A 22394-nucleotide genomic window follows, 5' to 3' on the forward strand; every position below is an offset into this window, starting at 1 on the left:
TGATACATTTATGAAATTAAAAATATCAAATAAAGTTTTTTATTATAATACCATTTTATAAAACAATGTGGTTATATAAATACATATATTCTTCTTGCGTGTGTATCAAATTATTATAACTTTTTGCAAAGAACTTCCAAATGTCCAACCCATGCATGGAAATGCACTAAATATCTGTGGTTTTTTATTTTAGACTTTCACTATAATTGCTAATAGAATTGAACCATATTTATCTCAGTATCTGCCCTAAAGGAGGCAAAAAATGTATTTGTTGAAAGTATATAACAAATCAAAATAGGATGACATTCCGAAGTCCCTGGCTGAGCACTGTCTTCCTTTAAAAAATTCCTCTATTTTGTTTCTGATTTTTTGATTATTGGCATTCTTGCAGGAGTAAGGTGACATCACATCATAGTTTTAATTTGCATTTCCCTGACCATTAGTGATGTTGAGCAAAGATGTTGGTGTCAATGTGGTGAAAATGGAACACTTCTAAACTGCTAGTGCGAATGTAAACTAGTACAATCACTGTGGTCAACAGTGTGCAGATTTCTTAAAGAAATTAAAGATTTCTTAAAGAATTAAAAGTAAAATTACCATTTGATCCCACAATCCCACTACTGGGTATCAAGGAAAAGAAGTCATTATACATAAAAGATACTTGCACATGCATGCTTACAGAAGCACAATTCACGACTGCAAAAATATGGAACCATCTGAAAAGCCCATCAATCGACAGGTGGATGAATAAATTGTGATATAAATATATGCACACAATGGAATGCTACTGAGCCATAAAAATGAACAAATTAATGGCATTTACAGCAATCTGCATGAAACTGGAGACTATTATTCTAAGTGGAGTAACTCAGGAATGGAAAACTAAACATCGTATGTTCTGTCTCGTAAGTGGGAGCTAAGTTATGAGAATGCAAAGGCATAAGAATGATACAATGGACTTTGGAAACAAGGAGGAAAGGGTGGGAGGGGGGTGAGGGATAAAATACTACAAATTGGGTGGTTTTCTGAATTTGTGAGAGCTCTGAGCCATCTATTCTATATGCCATATTCCTATCTCCAAACATGTCTCAAAAGCTTACAGTGTGATACCATACATAGCATAAAATATAGAATCCAGTTAATTATTTCTGCTCTGAGCTTTTCTACTTTTCATATAATTGCTAAGAAAATAACTGCACACATGCTTGCATTTCTACTCACCAGATTTGACATAAAGAGCTCTACCAATACCGAAAATGTCACAATATCAATGTTCTCAATAGTTTCAGTCACATGTTCAGTATTTGGAAATACTCTTCAAGTACACTTGTGAACAAATATGGAAAAGATGAGGTCAAATCACAGGAGGAAAAGTAGTATGGGAAATTGAGGTGAAGCTCCATAATGTTGTGTTTAAGAGACATTTCAATGATCTAAGCTTGTATTAGTTTAAAAGCTTATTGTAATGCTGCCCTTGGAATGTAAAGCACATAATTTTGCCAGCATCCTTTTTTTTTTTCCTCCTGTCAAACGTTTCAAATATTAGGGTCCTGTTGGCAGCTTAAAAGCCTCTGCCAAAGTTAACAGAATCTCTGTTTTTTCCTCACAATTGTTCAAGCAAAAGATGCAGATCCTTGATAAGTGTCTTTATCTAATCCCAGCTTGTCTTACCATTATTGACTCTCTACTTTATGGAGAAGCACATCAATTTCAAGACGACCTTAAATATACTGCACAAAAAGTACTTTATTGCTTTCTATTTTGATCAGTGTTACACAAAAGATTGATGGACTCATTGTGGGGTAAGGTTTAATGATTATTTCTCAGCTCCTGTGCTTACAGAACATTCTGATCACTGCATCCCACAGATTAGGTGAGGGTGAGAGAAAAGTGCTAATTTAGGTAAATTCTGCAGAGTTTGAAGAGACTGGAACCTGGAAAGAGCAGTGCAGATCCATTTAAGGAGCAGTGCACTACAGGATAAAGATTGCACACCTTGGAATAAGATAGATTTTAGCTCAATTCCCAACTCTGTCACTTGTTATCTCTGTGAACTTGGGCAAATTACTCAGGGCTTGTGAAGCTCAATTTTCTCATTTATAAATGTGATTAATAATGGTAACCTCTTTGGAATTTTATGAAGATTAAATAAGAAATTCTGTGTACATTCCTTAGCTCAGTGCTGGCCACGTAGTAGGTATAGTAATTAGAGTACAGGCTGAGCTGTTATAAAAAAGATATTGAAAAATACAGTGTCACAAACAGTTGATTACATATTTCTATTTCATATGACAGTCTGGTGAGCAAGAGGTCCAGGGAGCATAGGAAGCTCTGCTCAGTAGGTGATTCTGGGACAGAGACAAGTTCTTTTTATCTTGTTACTTTGCTACCACCTCCAGTATCACATTGCCTGCATGTTCAAAAGGTGACTCTCAAAATACATCAATCAAGGTCCCTACAAGAAACATAGGAAAGAATCCATCGATATACTTTAAATGAATTTGGAAAAGGACAGTTTACAGCAGCAGGCACAGGGTTAAAGGAAATAAAAATGATTTGGTAAAACCTATGAGAAGGGGACCAGAGCAGAGAGCCTAGAGCAACTTGCCTGAAGGGACAAGCAAAGGGAGCATTTATGGGACCTGTGGGAGAGGGCTGTTCCAAAGGAGCTGTCCAGAGGGAGCATTTGAGGGGATGGAGTCATTTTTCCTGAAGAAAAAACATCCACAAAATGGACAACATATTGAGTCCCATCAGCTATTGCATAATCACAGATCAATGTCAATTTGGCCACGTTCTGATCTGACAGTGAACTTCAGCTAATATCAGCACTGCTTATGTAAGGTAAAAGGAAAAAAAAGGAAAATATAAAATGAGCTAATGTAATGCAAACAAAACTTCAACAGCCCCCCTCCCCATTCCGTGTTTCCCTTACCCAAGTACCTTGGCTTGAGTGGATTGCTCAACCCAAAACTTTATGGAATCACTACCTTGTGGTTGTTGGTTGGCCATGTTTTCCCATGGATTAAAACTATGGGACAAGAAATAACGAAGAGATGTCCTGGTGAATATTTTCTGTTCCACATCATTCTCCTTGCTCCCCGCCCCCCACCCGTTTTGCAACAACTCAATTTTCCTTTTGTGATTGAGATCAGACATTGCTACAGGCAGTAAAAAGACCACTGGTCTTCTGAGGAATGAGCTTAACAAGACCAAAATGACCAAGGTCCAATCCCAGGTTACCATTGAACAAAAGTGCATATGAATGAAGGTCTTCATAAAAGATGGTAAAAGTTCTCCCAGTATTTTATTTGGAAAAAGAGTGAGAGATAGGCCACCTCCCATTTGGCCCCATTTGGGATAGAAAAGAAGGAAACTCTGCAAAGCATTGTCTACAAGATTATCTTACACCTGAGACTTCAGAAAGCAAATCTGTCATTTTAAAAAGAGTTTTTTTTCTGGGTGGCAGGGTATGAGGAAAGGACAGTTAATACAATGGGGGTGAGTTTAGTACCTCCTTTTCTCTATTGTAAAAAGAAATATTTACATAGAAGCTATGTTGCGTGTTGTGCTATAGTGATGGTGAAAATTTTTAAAGACCATGTATGAGAATTATCCGCCATCTTTGAAATGCAAGCTTCTTACTAAGGTATCTGTGGCGCTTCCTACCTCATGAACATCAAGCACAATTATCATAAGAGCATTGTTTTATTATTTTATTTATTTTATTTTGAGATGGAGTTTCGCTCTTGTTGCAAATGCTGGAGTGCAATGTTGCGATCTCGGCTCACCACAACCTCCGCTTCCCGGGTTCAAGCGATTCTCCTGCCTCAGTCTCCCGAGTAGCTGGGATTACAGGCATGTGCCACCACGCCCGGCTAATTTTGTATTTTTAGTAGAGACGGGGTTTCTCCGTGTTGGTCAGGTTGGTCTTGAACTCCTGACCTCAGGACATCCACCTGCCTTGCCCTCCCAAAGTGCTGGGAATCAGTCCAGGCTTCTATGATAAAAAGGCTTGGTGGCTTAAACAACCAACATTTATTTTGCAGAATTCTGAAGGCTGAAAGTTTGAGATCAAGGTGCAGGCTGATTTGTTTCCTGGTGAAAGCTATCTTCTTGGTTTACGGACAGTTCCCTTCTTGCTGTATCCTTACTTGGTGGGAAAGAAAGAGGTCTTTTGTCTCTCTCTCTCTCTCTTTTCTCTCTTTTTCCTTTTTTTTTTTTTTCTTTTTCTTTTTTTGAGACAGAATTTCGCTCTTGTCACCCAGGCTGGAGTGCAATGGCGCAATCCCAGCTCATTGCAACCTCCGCTTCCCGGGCTCAAGTGATTCTCCTGCATGAGCCCCCAGAGTAGCCAGGATTCCAGGCACCTACCACCACGCCCAGATCTTTTTTTTTTTTTTTTTCTGTATTTGTAATAGAAACAGGGTTTCGCCACGTTGGCCAGGCTGGTCTTGAACTCCTGATCTCAGGGTTATAGTTTTTCTGTTTTGTTTTGTTTTGTTTTTTAGTTGCATTTGGTTTGGGAGCCAGCCAATCAATTAAGTGAGGATTTTAGAGGAATAAACATTTCTATATTTTTCATTACTTTGAAGAACATTCTCATCTCTGGAGTTCCCTCAGAGAGGTCATATTGTTTTTGGTTTACTAGATTGGTGTGGGTGTGGAAGACAGTTCCAGTATCGTAAACTTTTTCTTTCCTGTCATGATAGACATAATTTCAACATTCAGAAACAAATACCCCCTAACTTATGTCAAAGACTTTAGTAGTTTTCTTATCAATTTTATTTCTAAGAACTTTGGGACAAATTAGATGTTATTAATAATTTAATGGTCAAATGCTTTGAATATCATGTCACCCTGTTGCTAATTGTTACCACTCTAACCCTGTAATCCACCTTGTGTCTGACTTTCAGTGCTATTAAAAGGCCTTAACCTTCTTTATTTTACCTCTTCTTTCCACTCTTCTCATTCAGATGAATAACCTAAACTAATTGTGGTATTCCCCATTTTCATCTCCAGCCTACAGTAGACAGTCACCCCTGAATTTTTAAAAGATACCGTTGTCCCCATCACCAAGCCATTTTTTACTGCCAGCCTTGATGACCAGAATGCCCTTCTGGCCCTCCCATTGACTGTGGCTTAAGACCATCTTAGTTTGTACATAATAGATACACCACGATGTTCTCATGCATGATCTAGTGTACACTTTCATCTAGTATATGACAGGACAGTACTGATATTTCATCTTCATTGAATTTAGGCCAAACAATTAGTATCCTCATGGAAGGCAAATGCCACTCCCCAGGGCCAAAGCCAACATTTTAAACCTAGAAACCTGAGGAAGTGCACCAATGTTAATAAATTCAGGATGATAGTATCTTCTGTTTTGTATGTCTTCTCTAACACTTTCTGAATACAATCTTACAATTGTCAGGTTTATGTTGATCAAAAGTGACAAAGTTATGCAACGCTTTCAGTATATTGGCTATTTTCTGCCAGGTCTTGTACTTTTGTATTGGCAATAGGCTTGGCACTAACTCATGAGCTTGGAGAAAAATGATGATTTGTCAGGGTAGGTTTTGGGGAGAATCCCTCTATAAGGGAACCGTAGTACACTAATTTAAAGATTATTTCAGGTAGTAAATTCAGGTTTCCTCAGACAGAGAGGGGCCAGAATGCTTCTACCAGTAAGGGAGTTTTACGTTATTTGAGGGTTCAGTTTCTCAGCTTCAAGTGTCCTCTTCCCAATTTCAGGATTTCAGTGTGTCTCCATCACTTCCCTTATCTAAGCAACAGAGACCTGGTGAGGATAAGCATTAATTGGGGCTGTAATTCTGCAACTCCTGAAATCCGACTGTGGGCCTGATCCTCAGGCCTATCTTCCTCATAGAGGGTTTCAGACTTGGCATCCTAGACTGAGTTAGACTGACAAAGTCAACATTCATTTTAGGGTCAACAGAAGCAAACAGCTTATCCCACAATCCTTATATTGACTATGATCTCCTCAGCAACTAAGTGCCATGGACACATGATCTCGAGATGCTTGGTTTTCCGTCTATCTGCATTTTTAATCCTATGATTGTGCATGATACTTTGAACAATTATTATGGCACTGGATGTCTCAGACTATCTGTGTCCTTTTTTTCTCTCAGCAAGGAGGACTGCAGACATGTGAGCAAACTTATCCCACAAACCTACTTAATGGCCTGTTTTGTGGCGCAACTCTTAGTACTATGCACTGTTGTCAATCAAGACCTCAGCGGGGTGGAGGCACTCAACTGAACAAATGAAAAGAGTTTAATAAAGGAGCTGTTTATAAAGATATAGAGAGAGTTAAGTGAACTCCAAAACAATAAAATCATTATCATGTCTAGTACTTAAAAGGAAAAAGGAGAGAAAAAATATTTGGAATCCAAAAATCCAAGAAGAATAGCTGCAGCTGCAGGACAGACACAGTTCTCCTGGAGATACGGTCTTAAACAAGAGAACACAGCCTCTGAAAGCAGGAGAATCCATCAAAATAAATCCTTCTTTGAATGTACCAATCTTCCACTGACTGAACCAATTGGAAGCCAGAGCACCTGAGAGTCCGTAAAGGCCAGTTTCTGAGAGCATGGAACAATTGAATAGGGGAGAGTGGATCTAGAGGGGCAAAGAAATATCCAGTCTCTCAACTAATTCCATGATCCAGTCCATGAAAAAAAAGGAGGCATACCAGAAGATAAGCAATATACTTTTTTTTAAAGTTTCAGAATGTGAGTACATTGATTTCTTTTGAATCTCTTGGGTCAAAATTTAGGCACATGGCCACACCATCTGTAAGGAAGACTTAGAAATATAAATTCAAGCTGCATGGCCATATGCATAGCTAAACTTGAAGGTTTATTTACTAAAATAAAGAAGGGAATGAATAGAGGGAAATTTAGTAGGTTTTGTCATAGCAGATGTCAAGGAAGGTGAATAATATTTATTATCATTAGTAGTATTAGTGGCAAAGGTAAAGTAAGGTTATATGAATGGACTGTGATAGCATCCATAATGTAACAAATATTTATTTACCACTCACCTTGTGTTCAGAACTATGAATTTGATGGAGAGCCATAGGATGTCATGCATGAAACTTACCTTGCTGGCACTGGTTAACTCCCCTTTCCAGGTCACTCTCTTCCAATCTTATAGATCACATCCTTGAGGACAAATAAAAAAGATAACTAAGTTATTAAAATATATATTTCTGACATAACAAGGGAATATAGTGATGGTAGCAAAAGTAATGAAATTCCACAGAATTCACGAGGTTTACTCAACTAATATTTTTGACCACCTACTATGTGCCAACACTGAGCATTTAGCAGTTAATAAAATAAAAATTCTGTCCTCCTTGAGCATATTTTTTGGTTGGAGCAAAAATAAATTTATATATTTTTTGACATGAGAGATGCAAATGTCCTTTCAGAAGGGGTGCCAGGGAAGTTCTGTCTGAAAAGGCAACACTTGAATGCTATGATAGAGAAACCATCAAAATTTCTGAGAAGAAGATTCAGGGCTCAAGAAAAAATAACTCTATATCCCTAGAAATTGGAGGATGCTTGATATAAAGAACAACCCAGAGGCCCAGAAGAGGATGAGTGGACAGAGAATGGTAGAAAACAAGGTCCAAGAAAGCCATGGGCTGGAACATGTAGGATCTTAATGTCCATTAGAAGTCTCAGGATTTTGTTATGAGTGTGGAATATAACTTTTCATGAGAGGAAGGTAAAAAAAATGATGTCTGTTTTAAAGGTATCATTCTGGATTCTGTAAGAGAGGTCATGGTAGTTTGGAGATGGTGTGTGGTGGTGGCGGTAAGTGGTTGGTTTCCAGAAATATTTTGAAAGTACAACTGAGAGGATTGACTAATATACTAGTTTAGTATGTGAGAGAAAAAAAAAATAAAGGATGATTTTAATGTTTCCAGAATAAGCAACTGAATAGCTAGGTAACACTGAGGTATGAGTATGTGTGGGGAGAAAAATCAATAATTTGTTCTGGACATATTAAAATTGTGATGTGATGATATATCTACGTATCAAGATGTTTAACAGCCCATTAGCTCTACAAGACTGAAATTCAAAGAACAAAATGGTTCTAAATACAAAACTGGGAATCTTCAGTACATGGTGGTATTTAAACCACAGAAGTGGACTACATCTTATTGGGTAGTGAGTGCAGAGAAGAGAATCATCTTGAGACTAACCATTTTGAGAATTGCAGAGTACAGGTAGCTCTGACTTACGAAACACACACATATACATTGTGTGCATGTATGTGTTTGCAAGTGTGTGTGTAGCATGTGTCTATGAGAGAGAGAAGGGAAGAAGGAGAAAGAAGAGAGAGAGAGAGAGAAGAAAGAGAAAACAAATGAGAATGAGAAAGAGAGAGGTAAGGGTGTATTCTGATCCCACCTGATCTCCTTTGTCTTGCTCATTCTGTTTCCAATCAAAGACCTTTAAAATAAACAAAAACAAAAACTTAGCACATGAGTTTTATTTAGTTTTATTTCCTAAAAACTAAACAATGTAAGAAACTAGGTAAAATTTTATTAGGAAATTAGGAGGAAAAAATAAAACCAAAGCATCCAGACTTTTAAACTACTAAATGCAATTTATTCTTCTGTAAATTCAACTCACAAAAGATCAATTTGAGTTAACGAATGTCCCTAAAATGCAAGTAACCCAGAGGGCTTTAGAAATTTTCAATAATTTTTGGATTAATGTTAATTCTTTTTTTATTTGTTTTGGTAGATGTAGATTTAAGGGTCATCAGCATAACTATGTTTTGAACCATAAGCACATCTGAGAGAATGTGTATCAGATTGAGAAATTCTGGTAGACTCTGACAGAACCCTAGCAAAATACCTTATTTTTTATCTCTCTCATTTCATTTTCCTATTCCCAAGAGAGAGTATTCCAGCTTCATATTGTTAATTTGTTTTCATTAGTGTTAAATGGCTTTTGTGGTCTAGCTTAGAAACATACTTTGTATTTTGGGGAAAATATGTTCCATAACCTAAAAATAAGATTATAGATGTTGTAAAATGACAAGCTATTGGTAAACTTCAGAGAGACCAGTCTATTTCTTTAACATGCCTTTAATGTAAAGCAAAGTTAATGTGGATTTAAACATTTTTATTTTCTTCTTAAAGGATCAGGGATTATAAAGATCAGTCAATATTTCAATTCTGAGGAGGTAGTTAAATAGAAGTATAAAGTTAGAAAGATCAATGCAATGATCTTATGACATACTATAATAGTTCTCAGTCACTGAATAGATATTCTGATATAAGCCTACTTTCTTAAATGTAAAGCTGTAAAATGGAAAAAGAAAAATATAAGAGAAAAATATTGAAAGAAATACAGTTTAATTTATGCAGAGGCTGTCATTATGATCATTTTTTCTAACTAAGATGCTATACAAGATTTAATACTTGAACATGGATAGTTTATATGGAAAACACCATAAAAATACTTTCAAAGCATTTGTCTCTGAAATTTAATGAAACTTGGAGCTTTCACTAAAAATATAACATTGTCAATAACTGACCATAATTCATTTATTTTGTTTTAAATTTTTTGAGTTCTAATAAAAGATGAATTGTTTCTCTTGATATATATGATTTGCTGTCATTTGCTAAGATTTATGTTTCAACAAGGTGAAATGACTCAAGAGAGGTCACTGGGTTGAGCTCATGTCTTCTCTTCTCATGTTCTATTTTAGTTTACATTTTCCAAAAGAGATAATGTTCATATGTTTGAATAAATGTGTGTGATTGCATTGATTTGGATAACAAAACTGACAGCAGCTGAAGTTCTTTGGTGCTCTGTGATTTTTCTATTCCATATTTTGGTATTACAATAGTGTTAATTAATTAAATTTGTAAGGTGCTGTAATAGAACAAAGGTAATTATGAAGGATGTGTCAGCCTCTGTTAAATATTACTACTTTAATGTGCCTCTTGAAAAATATTTCTTACATAATTGTGGCGAAGGAAAACATATATTTTATAAATCTCTTTTGGGAGGTAATATATCAAAAATGCACATTGCTACATAATAATACAGAAATAGTAAACCTATGCGAAAGAAGTTTATACATTGCCTTATATGCAATGAACAAGAGTAGTCATAGTTATAGATTAGTCTCACTGAAAATGAAGATGAATGTAAAAAATATATATATTTTATATATATATATATATATCCATACCTGCTTATATATGTTAGAAGATATAGTTAAGTGCAGAAGCATTATATAGAAACAAATTTTAGTTTAAGTCCCTGAAGAAACATGAAAAGTATCCAATGAAGAATCTTCAACATACATCACTAACTCAAAAGTTTAATTTCAAACATGAGGTCTTTGTAAAATTTTGTCTTCAAATATTTTACTACATACATATAAAACACACACACACACACACTGCTTTTCCTTTTACTGATTCTCTATTCCCAACTTCCATTGCCTACAACATGTTTATGGTTTTTCATAAAAGTTTTTGATAAAACATAATTATGGACAAAAAAATAAGTAAAGTAAAACCGAAATCATGCCTATTGTTAGTAGAATATATTTAAGGCTATGAAAGTTTAACATAAGGAATTTACTTATGATACAATAAGCATATTCTTCTATGGTTCTGTTATATAAAATATTGTTTCCTAGTTTGATGACTTTACGCTAAGCACAACTCCTATAAATTGTGAGATTTTCTGGGAGAGGCTTTCATCCGTCCCTGTGTCTCTTTGAAGTGATTCTTACAGGGGTTATTTATTCGCTTCTTCCCTCCAATTTTCTGGACTGCCAGGAGTCAGTAATTCTGGATGTATATATCTGCCATGATAACCCAAACTTTTCTTTAGACTGTTCCAAAGTCTAGACATTAAGGAAATACTGTGATTAAGAAACCCGTGGTCATAGACCCAAACCGTATTCTCTGATGCAGCTTTATAAATATAAGGATTTTATTTTGATTTCTGTATTCCCTGACGCAGCTTTAGTAAATATAAGGATTTTATTTTGATTTCTGTATTCCCTGTATTCTCTGATGCAGCTTTAGTAAATATAAGGATTTCATTTTGATTTCAATTTATTGTCTTTCTAGGTGTCTATTGCTATGTAACAAACAACTTCCAGATTTAAATCTTAAAACTAATGCTTAGACTAAGTTTTAAACTTTTAAAGTGAAAACGTAAAACTAAACAACGAATCTTGCTGCTGAATCTGTAATTTGAGCAGAAGTCAGTGAAGGTAGCTCCATGCAGCTCCACAAAGCACGAGTTTGGGTAACTCAACTGAGCCTAGAGGACCTACTAGCAAAATGGCGTACTCCTGTCTTCGGTAATGTGGTACTGGCCCTGGAAACTCAGCTGGGATTGCTGGCTGGTTCCTTTTCATGTGGGTGTCTTTGGGATTCCTCACACTGTGGTGCTTGGTATTCCTCAAAGCACGGTGGCTGGATTCCAAGAGCAAGTGCTCCAAGACTGGAGGTGGAAGCCATCTGTTTCTTAAGGCCTGCACTCAGAAATTGGCAGAGCATATGTTCAAATGTATGCTCTTGGCCAGGTAGTCCCAGAAATCCTTTCAAATACCAGCAGAGGAGACATAGATCCTTTACTCTTGATAGGAAAGGACATTTGCAGCCTTCTTTACATCTACCACAGTTCTCAACTCAAGAGGTGATGAAAGAAGCATTCTGTATTAGGTTCCTGACAATATCATCTATTATTAATTATGATGATTTGTAATATAAATTGATCAATAATAAGTTTAGTGTTTTGTTTATGCTGTTCACTACAAATGGTGAAACTGGGGCATTAACAATTCATTTACCTAGTTCTCCCAATGAATCAATGGCTCAAAAAAAAAATAGCATTTAGATTGTGTTCGAGAATATTTTAGATGTCAAATGAAAATAAGTGCTTGCTCAATTCAAAAGTAAACACAAAAACCTGTATATTGAAACCCTCTCATTCATTTTAAGGAGCCCATGGCCAAATAAGCATCTGTCCTCCAGAAACCAATAATACAGGGAAATGACATGCTAGTAAGCAATAAGCCCTAAATTCAGCTACATTAGCACGCTCAGGGCTGTTGTACATTTGTGTTTTCAATTAAAATACATGTGAGAATTTGTTTTTATAGTTTTCTTGAGCCTGTTGGAGCTTGTCAGAACACACATTGAAGGCCTTTTCTTCTTCGACTACATAGTTTCATCATTTGAAAATCTTACGTGATGCTACTTCAGCAGACCCAGGAGTTATATTTTATTTTTGTTTTTAATCTCCAGTCCTGGCTCTCCAACTTAGCTTCACACAATATGTTCAATTGCCTACATAACATTTCCATTAAGAAGCTTTAAACACATCTCAAATTCAATATTCCAACACCAATTCATGTTGTTTGTCCTCAAACCTGTTATTCTTCCAGTGTTCTTTATAATGCTTCCCACAGATTTGCATTAGCCCAAAGTAGAACTGATCTTTGACAATCCTATCTCCCTCAGCCTCCATGCTATATTTATTTGTCTCCAACTACACTGTTAACCCCACAAAGTAGACTCTACAAAGGCAAGGATTATGTTATTGTTTTTATCATTGCATCCCCAGTGCCAGGGTATAGTGTTGGTGTTCCTTAAATTTTGCAAAATGAAAGAACTATGCTTAATTCTGTCATTATTTTGGAGATATTTTTTGATGAATTTATAAAAGCAAATGGAGTTCTGAAGTGCATATGGTGAGAAACATGTGAGAATATATTTTCTTAAGTTTGATCATTTATAGAGATGAATCAGAGTGCACTAAGAATTGTTAAGAACTAAAAAAAAAAAAAAAAAAAGTTTGTAGAAAAAAATTACATCTTGTACATGTTAGGTAGTTTTAGGATTCCTAAGGGACTGTACAGACTTTTTCCCAAAGGAAGAACTAAATTTAGCACATCGCTGAATTCACATCACAAAAGTAGTCACAAGATTTTATAGTTCAGTCACCAACAGAGAGAAATGGCAAAATAGTACAAAAGACTGTTTCTCACACAGTGTAAATCATGCAGCAAGAATAAGATTTTCTGTTTTCTAGATTATCAATATAGCTGAAAGAATTTCCCCTGAGACAGGTAACACAGAACTAGACAGGCCATTCAAATGCCATTTAAACCTTAGATACTAAAAGCTATTATACTATTATTATTATATACTATTATTGTTTTTTGGGTTTTTTTTTTTTTTGCTTATTTATCAAGTTTCCAGTAACCTCATGTTTTCATTTTTGCCTGTCATTGAATCATTTTTCTAGTTCCAGATAAATCTCTTTACTCTGAAATTATTTTAAAAAGTGCACTCCTATCAATTATTTTTCATTTGTTCTCAGCTCCAATGAGTTCTAATGACACCACCAGTTAAGAAATAATTTTCTATTTACTTTTCTATTTTTTTCTGGTAAATTCTCAAGTTCTTAAGGCTGAACGTTATCTTGTATTGCTCCTTGTATTTCCAATATTTAACTACATTATTTATTTTAGGTATGCATGTGCCAAGTCAGAGAGACTTGTGCAGACTTGGCACATGCATACTTAAAACAAGAAATAATGAAGTGTTCAGATGACTATTAGGAAGCAAAACAGAGTACTTCTGTGAAGGGCAAAAACAGGAAGTAAAAGAAAATGCAAGAAGAGAAAAGCATAAGGGAGAATATGAAGGTGAAAAGCTCACACTGTTTTGTAAACTACCACTTTTTAAACTCCAATTTTAAGAAAATTCGCTTATTAGGTATATTTTCAATTAAGATAGTTGTATTTTTTGAGCACTTTGGCCACAACTCATGTTAATAATTATATTAGGAATAAAGACTCAGTATTCAAATATGCATACAAACACACACACACACACACACACACAACTGAAAATATTCACGAACAACATATATCCTTACTTCATGGCATGAATTCCAAAATTTTATCATCATATTTTATTCTATGTCTGTTTTATAAATTGATTTCACAAATCATTATTGAGCTGTGACCTGCAGTTTGGAAATAGAGTAGATGGGAAGTATTCTGGAATATTGTGTATTGTGCAGAACATCTATAAATAACAATTTGCAGCAGAACTTAGTCTTACAGCGCGTTGCTTCATCGGCTGTCAGTGATCAAGTAAGAACTACAAGAATGAAATGATGAATCTCAGATCTTAAATGTTCTGGACCAAGAATTTTGTGGAATCTCCGCCTATGGCATAACCTTAAGATTCATTTAAAGAGATTTCTTGACACATTTAATCATTTTTATAAATGTTTCAGGTAAATCATATAGGTAAATGACTTTCGGTCATTATGTATTGAATGAGCTCAAAATATTTTAGAGGGAAAAATGACATATTTGATTAATTTCTGATTTATAGAAATTAAACAAGTATTTTTATCTTCCTATCAAAACATACTTTTTAAACCTGATCTATCACCATCAAACTCTATCTTCCTGAGTTTCAGAAGCTTATTTTATATCACAAAGAAAGATTTTGCATATTTATAGTATACCATAATTTTGAAGTAAAAACGCTGTTAAATGATTTCTTTATTTAGGTAACATTATTGGCGTAAGAAAATCTAAATTCTTTAGAGGATTTTTGTTTTTCTTTCTCATTTAATAGAAGAGTTTTCATTTTTAGTTTAAATTAAATTTACAATTTCTAAGGTAAAAACATACATTTTATAGAAGCCAAGACACATAGAAGCTGGTAGACTTATTTTTGAACATTTAAATAAATATTGAGAAGTTTACAGTAATGAATATAAGGTGACCAGGACAAAAATGAAGGACAAATATATTTAATGAAGCTGCAGCAAGTGAAGATTTGGGCAGAACATTCACACACACGCACTGCAGTTGTCTAATTTGAAATACACAATTCTTGAAATGCTATTTATATTTTCAATTCAGATCTAGAATGTGAGAGCATATTCAAAATTCAGCACTAAAAATGCACTTTCAGTGTATCTCATTATGGCATGTTAAACTTCCGAAGGTATTTATTTTAGATATATTTTACGGAAATAAAATAATTTTTTGAGGTTTTTTGTTTTGTTTTGTTTTTTTACGAAGTCTTGCTCTTGTCACCCAGGCTGGAGTGTGATGGCACGATCTTGGCTCACTGTAATCTCCGCCTCCTGGGTTCAAGTGACTCTCCTGCCTCAACCTCCCGAGTAGCTGGGATTACAGGAGGCCGCGACCACACCCGGCTACTTTTTGCATTTTTAGTAGAGATGGGGGTTCACCATGTTGGCCAGGCTGGTCTCGAACTCCTGACCTCAGGTGATCCTCCTGCCTCGGCCTCCCAAAGTGCTGGGATTACATGTGTGAGTCACCGTGCCCAGCCGTAAAATAGTATTTTATAGCACCATGTAACTATCACTCTAACAGGGATTACTGAAAAATGTAAGTCCCTCAGAGAACTGTGCAATTTATTACAAACAAATAGACAAAAATATAATGGGTTAGGAGGAGAGGTGGCAGTTTTACGAGAAGACAATTTATCTAATATTCAAAAGTGGCAAGACCTTTCTACACCCAAGTTTCCATCAAATTACCCTTCACCCTTATTGTTTATTGGATATTGGCAATACCAGTTAAAAACAGGTTGCATTTTTGAGGCAGAAATTAAGCAGATATACGTCGTAGTAAAAAAATTAAATATATAAATAAAAAGGGCTAATAATTACTTGTAATACATTTTAAAAGGAGGATAAGAAGAAAATTAAATGTGAATTTTTTTTTAATTGTGTAAATATTTGAGGATTGCCTGTATATTTGAGAGATTTTGTCTACCTAATACTGCATGTCTACCTGGCAGCAAACTTCTTATAAACTAAATGCAAAAGTGGTCAAATGACAAAAAATTAACAAAACTATGATTGATAATTTTATTTTACCTTTTCACCAATTGGTTTGATAGTATGTAATTAAATAAATTGCAAGTGCTTAACCATTATAAAAATGTTAGCCCAGATTTTTAAACTAAGTTTCTGGTTCAGTAGTTGAAATTACTGGAGTACATTAGTTACTGGCATGATCGCTGGGTCCAAATTCTGGATCCAGTTGGGATTTCTAATGTGTGTGTGAACTTGGGAAATGGATTAATCTGTTGATGCTTTAGTTTCTTGAAATAAAAAATGGATACATGTATTTTCCGAGGTAGTTAATAGAACTTACTGAAGTACTTAAAACAGTGATGAGTACCTATTTAGCACTACATAAGAATTTGCTTTTATTAGCTATGCCTTAGTCCTTTTGGGCTAATATAACAAAATACGGTAAACTGAGTGACTTATACACAACAAAGATTTATTAATCACAGTTCTGGAGGCTGGGAAGTCTGAGGTAAAGGTGCCAGCAGATTCAGTATCTGGTGAGGGTCAGTTCCTCATAAATGGCAACTTTTTGTGTCCTCTTATAGTGGAAAATGCCAAGGAGCCCCTTGGACCTCTTTTATAAGGGTTCTAATCCCAGTCCTGAGAGCTCTATCCTCATGATATGATCTCCTCCCAAAGACCCCACCATTAATATTATCACATATGGGATTAGGCTTTAACATATGCACTTTCAGGGACTACAAATATTCACACCATAACAGTCTATTTCAATACTAGGAGAAAGAAGAAATATATGTCTGTCAATAAATTGATCATGGGGGCGGAGCAAGATGGCTGAATAGGAACAGCTCCAGTCTCCAACTCCCAGCGCGAGCGACACAGAAGACTGGTGATTTCTGCATTTTCAACTGAGGTACTGGGGTCATCTCTCTAGGGAGTGCCGGACAATCGGTGCTGGTCAGCTGCTGCAGCCTGACCAGCGAGAGCTGAAGCAGGGCGAGGCATCGCCTCACCTGGAAGCGCAAGGGGGAAGGAAATCCATTTTCCTAGCCAGGGGAACTGAGACACACAACACCTGGAAAATCGGGTAACTCCCACCCCAATACTGTGCTTTAAGGAAACAGGCACACCAGGAGAATATATCCCACACCTGGCCGGGAGGGTCCCACACCCACGGAGCCTCCCTCACTGCTAACTCAGCAATCTGCCGCGATCTGTCTGCAAGGCAGCAGCGAGGCTGGGGGAGGGGCGCCCGCCATTGCTGAGGCTTAAGTAGGTAAACAAAGCCGCTGGGAAGCTCGAACTGGGTGGAGCTCACAGCAGCTCAAGGAAGCCTGCCTGTCTCTGTAGACTCCACCTCTGGGGAGAGCCCACAGCTGAAGTCCAATAGGGGAAGCAGCGGGGGCCGGTGCTGACGCGAACGACTCTGTCTGACAGCTTTGGGGAGAGCCGTGGATCTCCCAACGCGGAGGTTGAGATCCGAGAACGGACAGACTGCCTGCTCAGGTGGGTCCCTGACCCCTGAGTAGCCTAGCTGGGAGACATCCACCACTAGGGGCAGTCTGACACCCCACACCTCACAGGGTGGAGTCATCCCTGAGAGGAAACTTCCAAAGGAAGAATCAGACAGGTACACTCGCTGTTCAGCAATATTCTATCTTCGGCAACCTCTGCTGCTGATACCCAGGCAAAAAGGGTCTGGAGCAGACCTCAAGCAATCTGCAACAGACCAACAGACAGTCTTTCTGAATGTCAGACGGAAAACTAGCAAACAGGAAGGACACCTATACCAAAACCCCATCAGTACGTCACCATCATCAAAGACCAGAGACAGATAAAACCACAAAGATGGGGAGAAGCAGGGCAGAAAAGCTGGAAATTCAAAAAATAAGAGCGCATCTCCCCCTGCAAAGGAGCGCAGCCCATCGCCAGCAACGGATCAAAGCTGGTCAGAGAATGACTTTGACGAGATGAGAGAAGAAGGCTTCAGTCCATCAAACTTCTCAGAGCTAAAGGAGGAATTACGTACCCAGCGCAAAGAAACTAAAAATCTTGAAAAAAGAGTGGAAGAACTGACAGCTAGACTAATTAATGCAGAGAAGATCATAAACGAAATGACAGAGATGAAAACCATGACACGAGAAATACGTGACAAATGCAGAAGCTTCAGTAACCGACTTGATCAACTGGAAGAAAGAGTATCAGCGATTGAGGATCAAATGAATGAAATGAAGCGAGAAGAGAAACCAAAAGAAAAAAGAAGAAAAGAAATGAACAAAGCCTGCAAGAAGTATGGGATTATGTAAAAAGACAAATCTACGTCTGATTGGGGTGCCTGAAAGTGAGGGGGAAATGGAACCAAGTTGGAAAACACTCTTCAGGATATCATCCAGGAGAACTTCCCCACCGAGTAGGGCAGGCCAACATTCAAATTCAGGAAATACAGAGAACGCCACAAAGATACTCCTCCAGAAGAGCAACTCCAAGACACATAATTGCCAGATTCACCAAAGTTGAAATGAAGGAAAAAATCTTAAGGGCAGCCAGAGACAAAGGTCGGGTTACCCACAAAGGGAAGCCCATCAGACTAACAGCAGATCTCTCGGCAGAAACTCTACAAGCCAGAAGAGAGTGGGGGCCAATATTCAATGTTCTTAAAGAAAAGAGTTTTCAACCCAGAATTTCATATCCAGCCAAACTAAGTTTCATCAGTGAAGGAGAAAGAAAATCCTTTACAGATAAGCAAATGCTTAGAGATTTTGTCACCACCAGGCCTGCCTTACAAGAGACCCTGAAGGAAGCCCTTAACATGGAAAGGAACAACCGGTACCAGCCATTGCAAAAACATGCCAAAATGTAAAGACCATCGAGGCTAGGAAGAAACTGCATCAACTAACGAGCAAAATAACCAGTTAATATCATAATGACAGGATCAAGTTCACACATAACAATATTAACCTTAAATGTAAATGGACTAAATGCTCCAATTAAAAGACACAGACTGGCAGACTGGAGAAAAAGTCAAGACCCATCAGTCTGCTGTATTCAGGAGACCCATCTCACATGCAGAGACATACATAGGCTCAAAATAAAGGGATGGAGGAAGATCTACCAAGCAAATGGAGAACCAAAAAAAGCAGGGGTTGCAATCCTAGTCTCTGATAAAACAGACTTTAAACCATCAAAGATCAAAAGAGACAAAGAAGGCCATTACATAATGGTAAAGGGATCATTCAACAGGAAGAGCTAACTCTCCTAAATATATATGCACCCAATACAGGAGCACCCAGATTCATAAAGCAAGTCCTTAGAGACCTACAAAGAGACTTAGACTCCCAAACAATAATAATGGGAGACTTCAACACTCCACTGTCAACATTAGACAGATCAACGAGACAGAAGTTAACAAGGATATCCAGGAATTGAACTCATCTCTGCACCAAGCGGACCTAATAGACATCTATAGAACTCTCCACCCCAAATCAACAGAATATACATTCTTCTCAGCACCACATCGCACTTATTCCAAAATTGACCACATAATTGGAAGTAAAGCACTCCTCAGCAAATGTACAAGAACTGAAATTATAACAAACTGTCTCTCAGACCACAGTGCAATCAAATTAGAACTCAGGATTAAGAAACTCACTCAAAACCACACAACTACATGGAAACTGAACAACCTGCTCCTGAATGACTACTGGGACATAACGAAATGAAAGCAGAAATAAAGATGTTCTTTGAAACCAATGAGAACAAAGATACAACATACCAGAATCTCTGGGACACATTAAAGCAGTGTGTAGAGGGAAATTTATAGCACTAAATGCCCACAAGAGAAAGCAGAAAGATCTAAAATGGACACTCTAACATCACAATTAAAAGAACTAGAGAGGCAAGAGCAAACACATTCAAAAGCTAGCAGAAGGCAAGAAATAACTAAGATCAGAGCAGAACTGAAGGAGATAGAGACACAAAAACCCTCCAAAAATCAATGAATCCAGGAGTTGTTTTTTGAAAAGATCAACAAAATTGACAGACCGCTAGCAAGACTAATAAAGAAGAAAAGAGAGAGGAATCAAATAGACGCAATAAAAAATGATAAAGGGGATATCACCACTGACCCCACAGAAATACAAACAACCATCAGAGAATACTATAAATGCCTCTATGCAAACCAACTAGAAAATCTAGAAGAAATGGATAATTTCCTGGACACTTACACTCTCCCAAGACTAAACCAGGAAGAAGCTGAATCCCTGAATAGACCAATAGCAGGCTCTGAAATTGAGGCAACAATTAATAGCCTACCCACCAAAAAAAGTCCAGGACCAGATGGATTCACAGCTGAATTCTACCAGAGGTACAAGGAGGAGCTGGTACCATTCCTTCTGAAACTATTCCAATCAATAGAAAAAGAGGGAATCCTCCCTAACTCTTTTTATGAGGCCAACATTATCCTGATACCAAAGCCTGGCAGAGACACAACAAAAAAGAGAATTTTAGACCAATATCCCTGATGAACATCGATGCAAAAATTCTCAATAAAATACTGGCAAACCGGATTCAGCAGCACATCAAAAAGCTTATCCACCATGATCAAGTGGGCTTCATCCCTGGGATGCAAGGCTGGTTCAACATTCACAAATCAATAAACGTAATCCAGCATATAAACAGAACCAAAGACAAGAACCACATGATTATCTCAATAGATGCAGAAAAGGCTTTTGACAAAATTCAACAGCCCTTTGCTAAAAACGCTCAATAAATTCGGTATTGATGGAATGTACCTCAAAATAATAAGAGCTATTTATGACAAACCCACAGCTAATATCATACTGAATGGGCAAAAACTGGAAAAATTCCCTTTGAAAACTGGCACAAGACAGGGATGCCCTCTCTCACCACTCCTATTCAACATAGTGTTGGAAGTTCTGGCTAGGGCAATCAGGCAAGAGAAAGAAATCAAGGGTATCCAGTTAGGAAAAGAAGAAGTCAAATTGTCCCTGTTTGCAGATTACATGATTGTATATTTAGAAAACCCCATCGTCTCAGCCCAAAATCTCCTTAAGCTGATAAGCAACTTCAGCAAAGTCTCAGGATACAAAATTAACATGCAAAAATCACAAGCATTCTTATACACCAGTAACAGACAAGCAGAGAGCCAAATCAGGAATGAACTTCCATTCACAATTGCTTCAAAGAGAATAAAATACCTAGGAATCCAGCTTACAAGGGATGTAAAGGACCTCTTCAAGGAGAACTACAAACCACTGCTCAGTGAAATCAAAGAGGACACAAACAAATGGAAGAACATACCATGCTCATGGATAGGAAGAATCAATATCGTGAAATGGCCATACTGCCCAAGGTTATTTATAGATTCAATGCCATCCCCATCAAGCTACCAATGACTTTCTTCACAGAATTGGAAAAAACGGCTTTAAAGTTCATATGGAACCAACAAAGAGCCCGCATTGCCAAGACAATCCTAAGTCAAAAGGACAAAGCTGGAGGCGTCACGCTACCTGACTTCAAACTATACTACAAGGCTACAGTAACCAAACAGCATGGTACTGGTACCACAACAGAGATATAGACCAATGGAACAGAACAGAGTCCTCAGAAATGACACCACACATCTACAGCCATCTGATCTTTGACAAACCTGAGAGAAACAAGAAATGGGGAAAGGATTCCCTATTTAATAAATGGTGCTGGGAAAATTGGCTAGCCATAAGTAGAAAGCTGAAACTGGATCCTTTCCTTACCCTTATACGAAGATTAATTCAAGATGGATTAGAGACTTAATGTTAGACCTAATACCATAAAAATCCTAGAAGAAAATCTAGGTAGTACCATTCAGGACATAGGCATGGGCAAGGACTTCATGTCTAAAACACCAAAAGCAACGGCAGCAAAAGCCAAAATTGACAAATGGGATCTCATTAAACTAAAGAGCTTCTGCACAGCAAAAGAAACTACCATCAGAGTGAACAGGCAACCTACAGAATGGGAGAACATTTTTGCAACCTACTCATCTGACAAAGGGCTAATATCCAGAATCTACAAGAACTCAAACAAATATACAAGAAAAAAACAAACAACCCCATCAAAAAGTGGGCAAAGGATATGAACAGACATTTCTCAAAAGAAGACATTCCTACAGCCAACAGACACATGAAAAAATGCTCATCATCACTCGCCATCAGAGAAATGCAAATCAAAACCACAATGAGATACCATCTCACACCAGTCAGAATGGCAATCATTAAGAAGTCAGGAAACAACAGGTGTTGGAGAGGATGTGGAGAAATAGGAACACTTTTACACTGTTGGTGGGATTGTAAACTAGTTCAACCATTATGGAAAACAGTGTGGCGATTCCTCAAGGATCTAGAACTAGATGTACCATATGACCCAGCCATCCCACTACTGGGTATATACCCAAAGGAATATAATTACTCTACTACAAAGACACATGCACACGTA

The 22394-nt window shown here is 37.2% G+C and overlaps 1 long non-coding RNA gene across 1 annotated transcript; it reads right to left on the reverse strand.

Annotated features, from left to right (window-relative positions):
• Nucleotides 1-4233: 4233 nt before the first annotated feature.
• LOC117098895 lies at nt 4234-15309 on the reverse strand. The gene is made up of 2 exons (XR_004443639.1): nt 15267-15309; nt 4234-4388 (listed from the first exon to the last, which is right to left on the reverse strand). It is a non-coding gene; the product is annotated as an uncharacterized LOC117098895 (long non-coding RNA).
• Between the last annotated feature and the right edge of the window lie 7085 nt (nt 15310-22394).

Source organism: Trachypithecus francoisi, unplaced genomic scaffold (assembly GCF_009764315.1).
Source record: "Trachypithecus francoisi isolate TF-2019V2 unplaced genomic scaffold, Tfra_2.0 Contig01474, whole genome shotgun sequence".
In the NCBI taxonomy this organism is placed as follows: Eukaryota; Metazoa; Chordata; class Mammalia; order Primates; family Cercopithecidae; genus Trachypithecus; species Trachypithecus francoisi.